This window comes from Rhineura floridana, chromosome 7 (assembly GCF_030035675.1).
Source record: "Rhineura floridana isolate rRhiFlo1 chromosome 7, rRhiFlo1.hap2, whole genome shotgun sequence".
NCBI classification, from domain to species: Eukaryota; Metazoa; Chordata; class Lepidosauria; order Squamata; family Rhineuridae; genus Rhineura; species Rhineura floridana.
In genome coordinates this window covers 116,491,391-116,509,384 of record NC_084486.1, presented here as the reverse complement: position 1 = coordinate 116,509,384, position 17,994 = coordinate 116,491,391, and the positions used below count along the sequence as shown (strand labels likewise).

Sequence of the window (17,994 nt, the reverse complement as noted above, 5' to 3'; positions counted from 1 at the left end):
TGAGGCATTTACATACTTTTTGTGTGATTACTGCTAATGTGGGATAGGAAGCCAAAGAGGGCCATTTTAAATTAATGTTCATTGTAGCCACTGTTGATATTTGTATTACAAGCCCAAGAAATGCAAAAAAAGTACAAAAAGCACTTGAAGGCTTCCTTTTTTAGGTCTAGTCCATTTTATACAATTTATATCAGCTGTTCCTTGTGCTATTTGCCTTCCAAAATAACCAGCATAAAGTGGGGGAAAGTGTTTTCCAAGAGGAAAAGTGTTTTAACACTGTCACCACACAAATTTCTTCAGCCAGCACATTATTAGCTTTATGGCCATACCATTGCCACTGGATGTGGTGAGGCCCATGGGCTTAGAACATCATTGTAATTGGAAGATTGGCAGATCCATAAAGGAGAGGACTGGCAATAGCAATTGCCATGATAGCTTAAGTGGAACCTCCATGTGTTGACGGAATAAGCCCAGGTGGTTGAGAGTATGCAGCAAGTGGACTCTGTTTCCTTCATGCTCTGCTTCTGGGCTTCCAGGAAGCATCAGGCCAGATATTATTGGCTGTCATCCATGAGGTAGTGTGGCCACTTATGTATTGTCCAAAAGAGGAAATGAATCACCAAAAATAAGTTGAAAGAGGCTGCAGATTTGCATAAAATTTGCATATGCTGACATATAATTTGTGAATTTAGAAATAATGACTATAATTTAAACAGTAATACAGTACATTGCACCATAGTGGAGAAGAGTGTGACCACATGACCTGTGTGCCTGGTCAGTCTGCAGTCCAGGTGCTAACTTTGATGGGTAACTTCAAGGTCCCTGCTGATCTCCCTTCTCAGGGTTCTTTCTCTTTAAATAAGACGAATCAGACAGCCCTTCAAATAGAGGACTCCTTCAGACTAGGGTTGCCAGGCTCAGGGCCTGAGACTGATTCTGTATCTTTAGGAGAAGAGAAAGTCAGCCAAGTGCAGGTGTTCTTGCAATGCTGTAATGGGAAAAACCACAAGGTGGAATTCTCCCTTCCCCCTGCACAACTTTTAAAGATACAGAAGACCTCTTGGTTGCCAGGCCCGGCCTCCAACAGGTCTTCTGTATGTTTTAAAATTGGGGAGGGAGAATTCCACCTTGTGGTTTTTCCCATTACAGAGTTGCAAGAACACCTGCACTTGGCTGACTTTCTCTTCTCCTAAAGATACAGAATCAGTCTCAGGCCATGAACCTGGCAACCCTATTTAGGGTTGTGGACAGATGATACATTTAAAGCATGTTTTTTCTCCCCAAAAAATCCTGGGAACTGTAGTTTGTCAAGGGTGCAGACAATTGTAGCTCTGTGATGGGTAAACTACACTACACAGGATTGTTTGGGGAAAATAATTTGCTTTAAATGTGGATGCACTGGTGCAATTGTGTTTTGTTTTGTTTTTTTTAAAAAAAAAATCAGTTTGGAGTTATAAGCCCCAGCTGTGGCACCTGACCCTTAACTTGAAGAAGAATGTGGGTTTATTATTATTATTATTCAAGCACTTCAGGAAACTTAAGGTACAATAGGCAGAACAGCGAAATGCTTCACATTCCCTAGCCATTGTTTTAGTGACATTACCTCAAGGCTGTGATTCCCACACACTCTCACACACACACCATCTACCTCCTGTTGCTCTTTTGTTAGAGAGGAAACTTGTGTTACAGAGGCTGATTATTAGTTTTCTTCTCTTCCCCATTCCCCCTTTAACTAGATCATCCCCTATTTTCATTCTCTCTTTTTAAGGAAAACAAAACAAAATAAATACCCCTCTTCCAAGTCCTTGTCAGAACCCTCTTGCTATCACCATTCTCTCCCACCTCAACAAGAAAAAAGAAAGAAGAAATCCTGCTTGTAAAAAATATCAACAAAGAATACAATTAAAATTAGGCAGAATTAAGCTGATTTTAACCCCTTATGATTCATTTTGAAAGCTTGTCTTTCTGTCTGGCTGTCTCTCTCATGTGTATGTTAAGTTTAACTTGCCTTATTGTGTAAATTGAGGTTATTTGCCTTCAGGCATACAAATATGGCAGCCATTTTGAATGGCAAGAAGTTAGGGATTTTATTTATTTATTTATTGAATTTGTTAATCGCCTATCTGGCTGACCATCCAGCCACTCTAGGCGATGTACAAAGCAAAATGATACAAAAACAAAAACAGATCTAAAAAACTAAACAATAAAATAACACCTAACCAGCATTAAAAATAACAGAATACAACCAAACAAACAATAAGAACAAGGAATCTTCCATGATCTTCTTCTGATCTTCTTCTCCAGGTGACCTCAAGGCGACTCCAAGTGCGACGCTAAGTGTGCACTTAGCGTTGCACTTTGTGTACTGCCAAGTCGCTGCCTCAGTCAGCCCCTCTTCTTTATATACCTGGAGCAGGGAAGACACAGGATGGCAGAGTTGTAGAGTAATTGAAGCAAGTGGCCACAGCTGCGACAGCATACAGAGTCTCTCAAGCACAGCATTCTTCCACACATTTCAGTTCTCTCTTTCTCATTTTTCTAATCCTAAATTTGATTCTCTACATTTCTGAAATTAGTGATTTAAAAAAAAAAATCCTCATGAAAATTCTTCAGCATTTTAGTACAAATCTCTCCTAATATATACATTTTTATGCAGTTTTACTAATGTACACATTTTTTGCAAGCAACCTATCCTAATATAATGCATGTTTGTATGCAATTTTCCCCACTATATTCATTTTGTGCACACTTTCCCCCGATATATGCATTTTGGAAAACATTGCTTGGAACTGCATCACAAATTTTGGATAAGTGTGAATTTCAAAGGATAGCTGTGTTTCAGTTCTCAATATTGTTTTGGAAAGTGTGAATCTGATAAATTTGGCTTTAAATCTGAGCTGAATGACATTTATCCCCCATCCCTAGCAAGAACTCCATTAAGACCAGGAAAACAAAAAGAAGGTTCAGGGTTCACATCCTTTGAGATGAAGGTGCGGAAAGAAGCAAAAAAAACCCTCCAAAACCAAAATGATCAACATAGTGACCATTCCTGTCTTCTTAACGTTACATACTTATAAAAAAAAAAACAGGTTAGAAGCTGAAGCCAAATTCTGCTCTCTCTGGTCCATTCATTCACCTACAGAGAGGAACCCTGCTTTGAGAGTGGAGTGTAATTATGTTTATGCCCCAGAAATATGTTCTTCTTTCGGCAAATCTGCATCACATTCATCATCTGGAATGTGTTCTCAGCATTCGTAGTGTTGCTGCGGATGGAGGCTGCAGCTGCTACTAATCAGAACCGATCTGGCAGAGCTGGGCCTGAAGAAACTTCAGCTGGCGAGGCTGCCAGCTTTCTTATCAACACTCCTCAGAGGGACCAAATTACATCCGTTCTCTGGAGAAGCCGCTTGCTTTCAGTTCACTTCCAACTGTAATTCAAGATGGCATTTTGATCCACAAGGACCTTGGAGCTTTAAGTCCAGTGTAAAGTTAGCATGCTGCTGTAACAAGTTTTAACCTACTATTTAGAGATCAGCTGGGTTACATATGCTGACTGTGTCTAGAAAGCTAGGGCATTTTTAGTGACTTCACACACACACACAAAACTTTTAAAAGGGCTTCAGTTATATGAAGGAGTTCTTAGTGTCTTTTTGGTTATTATCTAAAAGCTAATTGTTCATATATATCCATTTTATTGCACTTTCACTTTGCAGGGTGTTTTTACAATCTTTGTTTCATTCATGCTCACAACAATCTGGTTGCTATTATTACTTTAACAGTCTATTTGAGCAGCGGAAGTTGAGAGCCAGTGATGTGCCCAAGGGAAGCCTCATGAGTGTGTAGCTGAGATCACATTCGTATTCAGGTTTCTCATGTCCAAAACCAGTTCATTATCTATTGGCTATACTTGCTGTTTGTAAGGTCTCTCTAAAGCCCAAGCCACATGTTATTTCTGGCATGGTTAAAAAAAAGAAGGTCCTTTTGCCACAGATGTTTTATATGTTGCATATAGTTTTTAACTGTTTCCTCAAATGTTGAGAACTGTTATTTTCTACACCATACTAGGGATGCCATCAGATTTTGTATTTCCTGTCTCAAAAATAACAATCTCAGCAGCTCATAATACTTGTTCTCTAAGTAAGCATTACTGCCCCCAACGTTTTTCTTTAAAATCTGAACCAAAGAAGCATACTCCCTCCCATTCTCCTGCCCCCCTCCTATCCTCTTCTCCCCTCCCTCTCACCTGTGTGCCTTCCTTGCTGCTCCTGTAGTTGTAATGATGCAACGGAGAAAGGTAGGGAGGTCTCCTGTTCCCCCTTCCCTTTTGGACATCTGGCATGCTGCTATGGTTGTGAAGCAGGCACCATGCCAAGAGCACTGGGAAATGTAATTTTTCTAGTGCTACTGACCATGAACCACTAAAGTTTGCTCTAACATGATAAATATCAGCTCTCACTGTGTGATGACATATTTAAACATATCCATGATACAAATGGATGGGATGACTTCACCACATCAAAAAGCAAAATGTAGCTCAAACCTAAACTATAGTTTTCTCTAGAAGAGAGCAGGTATGTTGCAGTTTCTAAGAGTATGATCTGTGTGGCAGTAAACAGAATGTTCCAATTTATCTGTCCTTTGTCGTGAACTAACTAGGCAAGCTGCTCTTCAGCTACCTATCTGCAAAATGAGGAAAATAATACCAGTACATCTTACAGGATAGCTCTTAGGGATATTAAGATAATGTATGGAAGTGTTAATACACACAAAATGTACAATTCATTAGTTCTGGCATGATAGGATTAGCAAACAGCACATCTGCATCATGAAAATTCAAGAGCCAAAGTGGATCCAAGAGTATCTCAATGCTTCAAATCCAAGTGGTAAGAGAACATTAAAGTTCATATTTGATGTGCCTCCTTCCTCACCAATTTCAAGTCCTGTTCATCTTCACCACCTAATTCTCATAATTCAGCTCTCATCTTTTTGACCATACTCAGCCTTTCAGTGACCCTGGGAAAACATGGACACTGCAAGATATGCGTTAGATGTTGCTGCAAGGAGGGTGTGATAAGAATGCCATAAGGAAGGATACAGTGTATGGATAAGCAACCATCTGTATCTCACACTCTTAAACCATCATACTAGTGCAGCTACTCGGGTACATATTTAGTGACTTAATTTTATTTATTTATTTATTTAATTTAATTTAATTTATATACCGCCCTAAGCCCGAAGGCTCTCTGGGCGGTGTACAAAAAGATAAAAACAAGCACAATATATAAATACAATAAATCAAGAAACAAAACAAACAAACAACAAAAGAACCAAACAACGTCCAAAATACAGAAATGCTGTTAAAATACACTTTAAAATGCCTGGGAGTATAAAAAGGTTTTCACTTGGCGCCGAAAAGATAGTAGCGTCGGCGCCAGGCGCACCTCATCGGGGAGACTGTTCCACAGTTCGGGGGCCACCACTGAAAAGGCCCTAGCTCTAGTCACCACCCTCCGAGCTTCTCGATGGGATGGTACTCGGAGGAGGGCCTTAGATGTTGAGCGCAGTGTACAGGTAGGTTGATATTGGGAGAGGCGTTCCACCAGGTATTGCGGTCCCATGCCCTGTAGGGCTTTATAGGTCAAAACCAGCACTTTGAATCTAGCCCGGAAACAAATAGGAAGCCAGTGTAGACGGGCCAGAACAGGTGTTATATGAGCGGACCTTCTGGTCCGCGTCAACAATCTGGCCGCTGCATTCTGGACTAGCTGTAGTTTCCGAACAGTCTTCAAGGGCAGCCCAACGTAGAGTGTGTTGCAGTAGTCCAATCTAGAAGTTACCAGAGCATGAACAACTGAGGCGAGGTCGTCACTGTCCAGATAGGGACGTAGCTGGGCTACCAATCGAAGATGGTAGAAAGCATTCCATGCCACCGAGGCCACCTGGGCCTCAAGAGACAAGGAAGGATCGAAAAGAACTCCCAAGCTATGAACCTGTTCCTTCAAGGGGAGTGTAACCCCATCCAGAACAGGATGAACATCCACCATGTGAGCAGAGAAGGCACTCACCAACAGCGTCTCGGTCTTGTCTGGATTGAGCTTCAGTCTGTTAGCTCCCATCCAGTCCATTATTGCGGCCAGGCTACGGTTTAGCACGTTAACAGCCTCACCTGAAGAGGATGAAACAGAGAAATAGAGCTGCGTGTCATCAGCGTACTGATGACAACGCACCCCAAAACTCCTGATGACCGCACCCAGCGGCTTCATGTAGATGTTAAAAAGCATGGGGGACAGTACCGATCCCTGCGGGACTCCACAATGGAGAGTCCAGGGTATCGAGCAATGTTCCCTAAGCACTATCTTCTGGTGACGACCCACCAAGTAGGAGCGGAGCCACTGCCAAGCAGTACCCCCAACTCCCAACTCCGTGAGTCTTCCCAGAAGGATACCATGGTCGATGGTATCAAAAGCAGCTGAGAGATCAAGGAGAATCAACAGAGTCACACTCCCCCTGTCCCTCTCCCGACAGAGGTCATCATACAGGGCGACCAAGGCTGTTTTGGTGCCAAAACCGGGCCTAAAACCGGATTGAAATGGATCAAGATAATCAGTGTCATCCAAGAGCCCCTGGAGCTGGCTGGCAACCACCCGTTCCAGTACCTTGCCCAAGAACGGAACATTCGCCACAGGTCTATAGTTGTTCAGGTTATCTGGGTCCAAGGAGGGTTTCTTCAGGAGCGGTCTCACTACTGCCTCTTTTAGGCAGTCAGGGACCACTCCCTCTCTCAAAGAGGCGTTTATTATCTCCTTGGCCCAGCTGGCGGTTCCGGTCCTGCCAGCTTTCACCAGCCAAGAGGGGCAAGGGTCCAGAACAGATGTGGTCGCCCGCACCAGTCCAAGGATCTTGTCAACATTCTCAAGCTGTACAGACTGAAACTCATCCAATATTCCCAAATAAGAGTACATAGGACTGTAGCCATAATCACATTGGCACAAGAACATAGTCATGAATCATTCAATATATAGTAATGAAATGCACTATAAACCAAAGGAAAAGATATGAAGCATACTGTGGTATGATAAAGAATGTGTCCACAAAGTTTCAAAAAGATGCAAATATGATCACTTCTAACAAAGAATATTGAAGATTTCATAAAACACTAGTTTAACAATGAGACCATGCATGAAACTGTTTCATGTTCATGGCAAATGCCCCCCAGCCCCATTACATATATGATCAAAATCACTCATTCCAAAAATCAAAATCCCCTTTCATTTTTTTGAGGCATCATAATTCTGCAACTGGTAAAGATATGTACTTATAAAAGTTTCAGAATTCAGTGCTGGGATTGTTTCTCACAACTTTCCTTCCAGAAAATAGCATTCCATTTTTGCCAAAACTCAAAAACAAGGGACATCATTCTGATGATACATAAACAGTTAGTATGGATTTGTAAGGGGCTTGAAAGTCTTTTGAACATGATGATATGGCTAAGAAAACCTAGGCATCATGAAAATACCTTTTGCATGATAAATAGATACACTAATAAACGTTGCATAGAGACCTGGATGCAGTGGCCATTACGTTGTGGAAGGAAAAAAACACAGATTTAGCCGTAAGCTGAATATAAAGAAACTGGGACTTGTCCTCTTGTAATGTCTCATAGGTATTGCACCTTGAAGTAATAGCTACTGTCCCCCTCACTCTTTCTTGGATAAGTCCTCTGGGTAGAAAAAAGGAAGCTGACTTTGAGCACGGCTTGCTTGAGCAGCTCTAGGAAAGGAAGCAATCTGCACTACTGCTGCCAGCCTTATTCAGCCTAGGGACCTGAGAGAGATGCCCGAGGCTCCTCATTGGCAGTTGCTAGGGAAACATTTTAGGGAATCTTTTTCATAAATTCATAGTAATCTTCATTTCTCAAATGTCAAGGCTAATGACTCACCCTTTGATTACAAATGGGATTTGCTACTGCAGAATTGCTGGCAGCCTTCAAAGCTAAATTGTATTTGTCGGCATTTGAAGACTTTTAGTACACTGGATACCGGTGCTCCCCTTGAGTGAGCAGAAGAAATACAGACACATGAATATTTACCTCTTCCTAGAGCCCATTTAGCTGATGTCCTTACAGTCAGTCAGACAAAGACATCAGCTGTTTTGAAAGAGAGTAGGAAATTGGACAGGAATGAACCTGTCTTCCATTTTGTTTCCAAACAGGGAAAGGTACAAGTTGTCCCTGAACATGCACATGCACCCAAGACCCGAGGCATATGCATAGGATAAACTAAGGCCACAGCTGCTACTAATAACTGACCTGCGACATAAACCATTCCTAAGGGAAGAATTCCAGTGTAGTTGCTGGTCCTGAAGTGAAACTTTAGGAAACCACTTCTCCCATTGTCTCCATGTACAAGAGGATTTCACCTCGCCTTAGGGTGACCAGGTGTCTGACTTTACAGAGGGCAGTTCTCTATTTGAAGGGCTGACAGAGGACAGACCTCTGTTTGAAAGAGTGTTCTTTGTGATGCTGTCCATTTCAAGTCTGATTTAAATATAAAGGAACATAAGACAGGAGATCAAAGTCACATTCACACCGTCCATTTAAAGTACATAGCTTCCTCTTGAAAGACTTCTGGGGAACTGTAGTTTGTTAAGAGTGCTGGGAATAGTAGCTCTGTGAGGGGTAAACTATAGGTCCCAGGATTATTTGGGGGAAGCTTTAAATGTATGGTGTGGATGTGACTAAATGCCTCCAAGTGACCCATCAGCAGTTAGCATCATAGTCTTCACCATTATGGTGTGGCACTGTATTTCTATTTAAAGCACCGTTAATTATTTCTATATTTGCATTAATATATGCAATTTTTCTGCAAATCTGTGTCCTCTTTTGTTCTCCTTTTTTTGGTAATCCATAAGTGGCCACTGTATCTTAGCTAAAAGCTTAGACCTCCAAAATGTGCTCTCCAGGCCAGTGAAAACAACAAAAAACAAAAAAGCTTTCTTCAGGTACGTCCATAGTAAAAGACAGAGAAAAGAAATGGTGGCACAACTACTTAATAAGGATGGCAAAATGATAACAGATGACAAAGAAAAGGCAGAAGTGCTCAATTTCTATTTTGGCTCAGTCTTCTCCCATAAAAGGGTCTATGATTCTCCCAGGAAACATGAAGTAGAAGGGGCAGGACTGGAACTTGAGATTGATAGACAAATGGTCAAGGAATACCTTGAATGAGTTCAAATCGGCAGGGCCCAATAAAGTGCATCCTAGAGTATTGAAGGAACTGGCTGAAGAACTCTCAGAACTGCTGTCTATTATCTTTGTGAAATCATGGAGGTGAAGTGCCGGATGAGTGGAGGAGAGCTAATGTTGTCCCTATCTTCAAAAAGGGCAAAAAGGAGGAACCAGGGAACTACAGACCAGTCAGCCTAACATCAATCCCTGGAAAAATTCTGGAGCAGATTATAAAGCAGTCAGTCTGTAAGCACCTTGAAAACAATGCAGTGATTACGAGGAGCCAACATGGATTTATGAAGAACAAATCCTGCCAAACGAATCTTATCTCATTTTTTTGATTGGGTAACCTCCCTTGTAGACTGTGGGAATGCTGTGGACATAATATATCTCGACTTCAACAAAGCTTTCGACAAAGTGCCCCATGATATTCTGATTAGCAAGCTAGCTAAATGTGGGCTGGATGGAACAACTATCAGGTGGATCCACAGTTGGCTCCAGAATCGTACTCAAAGAGTACTTATCAATGGTTCCTTCTCAAACTGGGTGGAAGTAACAACTGCGGTACAACAGGGCTTGGTCCTGGGCCCAGTGCTCTTCAACATTTTTATTAATGACTTGGATGAGGAGGCACAGAGCATGCTTATCAAATTTGCAGATGATATAAAATTGGGGGCCCAGCTAATACCATAGAAGACAGAAACAAAATTCAAAGGGACCTTGATAGGCTGGAGCGGTGGGCTGAAAACAACAGAATGAAATTCAACAGGGATAAATGCAAAGTTCTACACTTAGGAAAAAGAAACTAAATGCACAGTTATAAGATGGGGGATACTTGGCTCAGCAACACTACATGTGAGAAGGATCTTGGAATTGTCATTGATCACAAGCTGAATATGAGCCAACAGTGTGATATGGCTGCAAAAAAGGCAAATGCTGTATTAGGCTGCATTAACAGAAGTATAGTTTCCAAATCGCGTGAAGTATTAGTTCCCCTCTATTCAGCACTGGTTAAGCCTCATCTTGAATACTGCATCCAGTTCTGGTCTCCGCACTTCAAGAAGGATGCAAACAAACTGGAACAAGTTCAGAGGAAGGCAACAAGGATGACCAGGGGACTGGAAACAAAGTCCTATGAGGACAGACTGAAAGAAGTAGGCATGTTTAGCTTGGAGAAGAGAAGACTGAGGGGAGATATGACAGCACTCTTCAAGTACATGAAAGGTTGTCACATAGAGGAGGGCTGGGATCTCTTCTCGATCATCCCAGAGTGCAGGACACGTAATAATCAGCTCAAGTTGCAGGAAGCCAGATTTCGACTGGACATCAGGAGAAACTTCCTGACAGAGCCATACAACAATGGAACCAATTACCTTGAGAGGTAGTGGGCTCTCTGACACTGGAGGCATTCAGGAAGCAGCTGGACAGCCATCTGTCAGGAATGCTTTGATTCCTGCATTGCGTAGGGGGTTGGACTTGATGGCTTTATAGACCCCTTCAAATACTACTATTCTATGATTCTATGAAAAAAAGCCTGTCCGAAGAATATTCCCCATCCCAGGTTACCTCTGGCCAGTACGCTTTATGAGGATGGATGCTCTTTTATCATTTGATGGCTTGGGGGGCTCATCACATCAGCCTACTGTTTATGCTACCCAACCCACAATGAGCACTGCCTAGCCAGACAGGTTCCCTGACCATACCAAACTGAGAAAAAAGGCTTATCCCAGAGAGTGTAAAGTAGGGTTACATTCACACCACACATTTATTCCACTATTATTTCACTTTACACAGCCATGGCTTCCCCCAAGAATCCTGGAAAGTGTAGTTTGTGAAGGGTGCTGAGAATTGTTAGGAGACCCTCATTCTCCTCACAGAACTACAATTCCCAAAGTGGTTCAACAGTCAATCCCTCTTGCCAGGGAAGGCCAGGTGAAGAAAAGGCTCCAGGCTAATCTGGAAATATGAATCCAAAAGATTCCTCCTTGGGCCCCAAATAGAAAGCAACAGCATCTACACAGTGATCATACAAAGAGGAAGAACAGGATGCTGTAGCCACAGGGGAAAAAATGACTCAGGCACAGCCAGCTTTTCAATGGCTAGGTAAATCTCACTGGCTAGGCACAAGTACCCATAAGCATTCCTCCCCTTTCTTCCCATGCTTTAGTCTAAAGGAGAGGGCAGGAGCAAGTTCAGCCCCACCTGTGTGCTGCAGGTTGGAAAGCGCTGTTGCTCCAAAATATTCCTGAAGCTTGCCGAAAAGACAGTCACAAAGCACAAGAATAATTTGAGTCAGCTCTTCTTCTGAGAGTCTTCTCCAGCTCCAGGACAAGTCCATTTAGAAGCCCATACAAACTAAGACATGACGCTTAGCAGATAAAGGAAAGAAGCAGCAATGATGACAAACGGAAGCAATATAAAGAATGTCAAGGTGATGGATCCTAGAAGCAAAAGGAGGGCACAGCTTAAGAATCTGTTTGGACATGACAAGCAACACAATTAAAAAATATGGGTAAAGTGGGGATGTCAGCCCAGGAATTCCAGAATCTGGAGAATGTGTGAAATAATAGTATTTAAGCATTTCACTCAGAAGGCTGTTACCTATTGCAAACATGTGGAACAATTTTGCAGCTGAAAGTTGCTTAATTGTTGCATTTGCACTAATAATTATATCTCTTAGTTTTACTTGGCTCTGGGGAAAGGCAGCTTTTTAACTGAATCTCATTCTGTTTTTGTTTTATATACATCTATGGATTATTTATGTATGGATTTACACACACACACACACACACACACGTAATTGTGATTAACAAAACAGAGGTTTTTATTGTTCTACCAAAACGTTTCAGCTTCCGCCTTCATCAGCTGCTAACATACAAATGCTGTTATCAAGGTGGCAGTTATAGACCTTTGAGGATGGAATGCTCAGAGGGGCTACATTTGCAGAAGCTAAGTGATGCTTGCACTGTCCTCCAGGTTGAAGCCATGTGGGGCCAATGTGTGCAGAGAGTATATCCAAAAGTTCTCCCTCTTAGTCAGTGCTTCTGGATCTGTTGGCATCTCTACAGGTGTTATAGAAAAGTCCAACAGGCTGTGGCCCTCAGTGCTGAAATGTTTTGCAACTGGTTGCTCCACTTTTTTTGTCAAGATTGCTGATTTGTGGTTTCTGAAGCGTGTGCATAGGTCAGTTGTAGTTTTTCCTACATATTGGATATGACATCCTTTTCTTTGCATTTGTTGACATAAATTATATTGCAGGACCTGCGGGTGATGTTCTGTTTGATGTAGTATGTTCTGCCTGTCCCAGTGCTTTTGCAAGTAGCTATCTCTCTGAGGTACACACAGGTGATACAGTGTTTGGAGTGACAAGGATGAGACCCAGGATTGCTGATAGGTGGCCTCAGTACAGCTGTCACTAACAGTCTGCATAAACTAGGAGGCTGGCAAAATGCTACAACAGAAGGCTTGTTGATGGCTCTAGCAAGATGTTCAGAGTTTGCTAGCAATGGGTAGCTCTTCCTGATTGCTCGGTGATAGTTAGGAGATCCTGGATGGAAATCTACCACAAACTGAATCCTTTGTTCTTTGACACCTCATTATGATGGAGGAGGTTTTCTCTGGACAGAATGGAGGCTCGGTGGATGCTGCAGTCAATAATATGTGGAGGACATCCTCTCAGAAGAAGGTGTTCTTTAAGTTCACTGATCCTTCTCCGGTATTTATCATTGTTGCAAATAAGTTTAATTCTCAGAGCTAAAATAAACACAATATTTTTCTTTATATGCTTGGGATGGCAGGATTTCCAATTAAGATAGGTGTGGGCATCAGTGGGTTTTCTGTAGAGATCAGTAGCTATTTTGTTGTTTTCAATGGTGAAAAGGACATCAAAAATTGGATGTGTGGATTATCATGTACTATTAATATTAATAGATGGATGGATAGAGTTGACGTAATTTTTAAATTGTTCTAAACTCTCTTTACCATTTGTCCAGACCATAAAGATGTCATCAATGTATCATCACCATATAAGTGGTTTGTTAATGGCCTTTTTGAGGATCTCTTGTTCCAGTTTATCCATAAATAGATTCGCGTATGATGGAGCCATGCGAGTCCCCATAGCTGTGCCTTGTAGTTGCAGGTAGTGTTCTCCATTGAAAGTAAAGTTGTTGCAAGTCAGGACTAGTGTAGCTAAAGTTGTGATAACCCCTGTTGGAGGATTGTTCATATCTCTGGTGTTAAGGAACTCATTTAAAGCCTGAATCCCATCATTATGTGTATATTGGTGTAAAGAGATGTGACATCTAAAGTAGCTAGTATGCTCTTGTTGTAGAATTGATACTGCAAAGTCATTCATGTCTTTAATATATGATGGGAGGTTTTGCACCATGTTTTGTAAATTTAAGTCAATGTACAGAGAAATCCTTTCAGTAGCTGTATTGTTACCTGAAACAATTGGGCGACTAGGATTGTTGGCTTTGTGGATTTTAGGCAGCATGTAAAACCTTCCAGGGGTGGGATTTGGATAACAAGGAAATCAGCAGTCTCCTCCTTAAGAAGTTTCCTACATGTAAGGTTTTGTATAGTTGTAATGATATGAGTATTGACTTACGTGGTGATGTCTTTGTCAAGAAGTCTATATGTTGTTTCATCCTTTAGTTGTCATTGACCTTCTGCTATGTAGTCTGTAGTGTTAAGTACTCGGACGCCATCTTGCTGGCGAGTACCACGACAGCACCTCCCTTATCAGCAGGCTTGATGACAACATTCCTTCTCCTCTGAAGGTTCCTTAGGGCCATTCTTTCTCCTTTTGAAAGGTTGTCATGAGTAGGAGTTGGTGTGTGGTTGTTAATGACTCTGTTTAAGAGAAAGGTTTCTAGGACTGGATTCCTGTTCATGTTTGGTGTCCAAGTTTTAGGTGGCAGAAACTGTAGTACAGGATCTCTATTGTAGAGGTCTATGTTGTCCTTAGAGACATCATAAAAAAATTCAGCCAATCTGCATCTCCTTTCAAATGCTTTGATATCACATTTCATTTGTGCTTTATTGTGCTATCTAGGTGTCGTGAAGTGAGATTATATATATATATATATATATATATATATATGGATTTTTCACCACATAATTTCTAACCAATTCCATTAAATTGAGACAGTAGAGTCATACTTCCATATCTTCCTTTGCTATATACTTTGCATTCACGCAATCTGAACCTTGATTATTCCAACTACAAATTATTTGATGCAGAAATATGGATATGGGAAATTCTTTTCAAAGAAAGGTTAAAGGAATACTTACTTATGTAGGGATCTGGGTTCAGAAATTAATTTCAAATGGTCATTATGAAACTGCTATCAGTATTTAAAATAAAATGTCTCAGGCTAGCCTGAATTCATTGTCTGAAACAGATCATGGGGTGAGGGAGGACATTCTTACAACTTTCTTTTCATTATCTAGGGAACATCCATCACTCCCCCCCAATGTTTTGTATCAGAAAATCTGGAGACAGATATCTTTGTTTTCTTTTTGTGTGTGTTGCAAACAAATCAACCCATAATTTAGAAACTTAATTTTAAAATTTCATTTTAGGGTAATATTTTTATATAGCATGTGCAGAAAAGCTTGTATGCTATGATTTTTCCCAATTCCAAAAATAGAAGTTGATGTAGATTTTTTTTTCAGGATACAAAAAAGTAACACTAGCAAATTAAAGTGCTTTGTAGTTTTTATCGTGTTTTGCTTTTGCAATCCTGTAAAATATGATGATGTTAATTCCAGTTTACTAATAGAAAATGAGAGTCTGAGAGAGATTGCATGCTCAAAGCTATCTAGTAGCATGAATGGGACAATTCAATTTTTCAAATAGTGCACCAAACAGAATGAAAAAAATGGATTCTTCATGCAAGTTTGAAGAATATATACTTGCATCCTGTTCTTCAGGGAGATTTCCAACAGTATTGCAGAAAGTCTCTTTTTAAAAACAAACAAACAAACATAGAATCCCTCTCCTCACCCTGGAAGAATGTCCAGCAGCATGTGTCTGCTGGGATAAAATTTACCAGCAAACACAAAAATGAGAATCCTGTTTGCTATGTAATAGAATGAAACATTCTAAGATAATGTAGCTTTGTATGTTTTGTTTACTCTAGTGCAATTTATAGTTGATTGTAATAAAATAAGTAGGTCTATAGCAGTTTCCACTGGTGCAAGATGATGTACAAGATCTTGGGCAAGCTCTGTGCAGTGGATTATGTTTCATTTTACCCTACTTTTGGATTTAATTTCCTTTTCCCCATGCCAAGTTTTAGTGCAGAGTGTAAACCAACCCTTCTGTGAGTAAAGGACACCTTTGGATTTAGGCACTCCATTTACTCAAGTGAAGACAATCACACAAGAGTCAGTGGAGACTGGGGGCTGGCAAGGCCTGTGTATCACTGTACATCCAGTGTATCACTTTCCCATGGAGGACTAAGTTCTGAAGTACACAGCCTCCTCTACTTAGGGAAGTTCTCGATGGCATTTAGAACCCTGATTATGCAGAGGTCTGCATTGCACAGGGAGCTTCCACAAGTAAAGGAGGCTCCTTTCTTCAGAACCTTGCAGCTTGCAGCTTGCACTGGTTGCCAATATGTTTCCGGGCTAGATTCAAAGTGTTGGTATTAACCTATAAAGCCTTATACGGTGCGGGACCACAATACCTTGTGGAATGCCTCTTCCGATATGAACCGGCCCGTGCACTACGTTCTGCTACGAAGGCCCTCCTCCGGGTTCCAACTCACAGGGAGGCCCGGAGGGTGATGACAAGATCTAGGGCCTTCTCAGTGGTGGCCCCCGAACTATGGAACAGTCTCCCCGAGGAAGTACGCCTGGCGCCGACTCTGCTCTCCTTCCGGCGCCAGGTCAAAACCTTCCTATTCTCTGAAGCATTTTAAGTTACGCTGATTTACTTTTTAAAATGTTTATTGTATTGGATTGATGATTGTATTTTAGTATTATTTTGTTATTCATTGTATTTTTATGCTATTTTATGTTCACCGCCCAGAGAGCTATTGCTAGTCGGGCGGTATATAAATTTAATAAATAAATAAAATAAAATAAACCTCACCCTCCAACTCCTGGATGATTATTAAGAAGGGGGAAATGATGCACTAGAATGCCCCTGGTGGCAGAATGCCCCTGTTGTCCCTTGTCTTAATGCAAGTAAGTACTATAGGGTTCCAGTGTGCTCAGAATCTGATTTACTATACTGAGGATCACAAATGAGTAGTTCACATGTCTGGAATATTCATGCCGTTATTCAATCATTGAACAAAACAAACATTTTCACTGTAAAAAGAGTTTTACCCTTCTCTGTTGTATTTTTATTCTCAGAAAAACTATGTCAGGGAGGTTTATTTGAAAGAAACCAACTTTACTTAAGACGACTTCTCATCCCGTGAAGGCTTTGCTAACAGTGATAGTTACTGCATTTAGGAAAATGTATTGCCCATATTGAGTTGGTTCCAGGCTAACTTGAACAAAAATGGAACCAAACTGCTGGTGATTAATGTCAAAAAGGATGAAGAACAGCTTTTAAATCTCTTTGGAAGAGCTGAGAGGAGCTGGGTAGGCTTCATTTTGGGATATATCAGCCGAGGGGGAGACAGTGACAATGTTTTCTATCATTCCTATAAGTAGAGCTAGGCAATGAGTGCACAACAGGCCATGATTCCTAGCCAAGGAGTCATAGGGGAAACAAACACAACCCAGAGACATTTGGAAGAGACACCATGTCCTTGAGCACGTGGTTGCTGACCAGCTCCAAACTCTCTTGGATTAAACTGATTTTCTAGATCCATTTCAATCAGGGTTCAGGTCTGGTTTGCTACAGAAACTGCCTTGGTTGCCCTGAACGATGACCTCTGTCAGGAGAGACATGGGGTAGTATGACCCTGTTAGTTCTCCTTGATCTCTCAGCAGCTTTCAATACTTCAACCATAGTCTCTTTCTAGGATGACTGTTTGAGTTGGAAGTAAGGGGTACAACTTTGCAGTGGTTCCACTCCTACTTGGATAGTTGGCTCCAGAAGGTGGTGTTTGGGGAATACTGTTTGATCCTATGGGTTCGCCATTAGGGGAATCCTGTGAACCAATTTCGCAGGAATCAGTCTTTCCCTCCATCTGTATGAAACCTCTGAGTGGGGTCATCTAAAATGTTGAAGTGTATTGTCATAATTATGTTGATTATAGCTGTCTTTGCCGTTTTCATCTTCAGCAGGTGAGGCAATATCTGGCTGCAATAATGCACTGAATAAGTGCCAATACTGAAGCTCAATCCATACTGAGATGCTTTTAGTGGGTGACTCTTCTGACCAAATGAGTGGTGCTCAACTGGTATTGGATGGGGCTGCACTCCCCCCGAAGGAACAGATTCATAGTTTGCTGTTTTTCCTACATCTGTTATTGTCGTTTGAGGCAGGTAGGTAGTCTCAGTGGTGCAGAGTGACTTTTGCTAGCTCCAGCTGGTGGCCCAGTTATTTCCTTTTCTGAACAGGGACAAACTAGCTTTAGTAGTCTTGTAACCTACTACATATATGAGCTATATGTGAAGCTGCTTCCAAACAGCATCAACTAGTGCAGAATGCAGTGGCCAGACTGATAATGGGGACCAGATGTTCTGACCATATAACATCTGTTCTGGCACAACAACGTTCCTACCAATGTGTTTCCAGGACAATTCAAAGTCCTGGGTTTAACCTATAAAGCCTTACACAGCTCACGACCCAAATACCT

At 41.4% G+C, this 17,994-nt stretch overlaps 1 protein-coding gene across 1 annotated transcript in view; it reads right to left on the bottom strand.

Moving 5' to 3' along the window:
- Window positions 1-2,177: 2,177 nt before the first annotated feature.
- LOC133389395 (zinc finger protein ZIC 1) overlaps window positions 2,178-17,994 on the bottom strand; it is a 172,286-nt gene continuing 156,469 nt past the window's right edge. Inside the window, exon 7 of the transcript XR_009764091.1 lies at window positions 2,178-2,407. The gene's annotated coding sequence lies outside the window, so the exon portion shown is untranslated. The remainder of the gene's footprint in view (window positions 2,408-17,994) is intronic.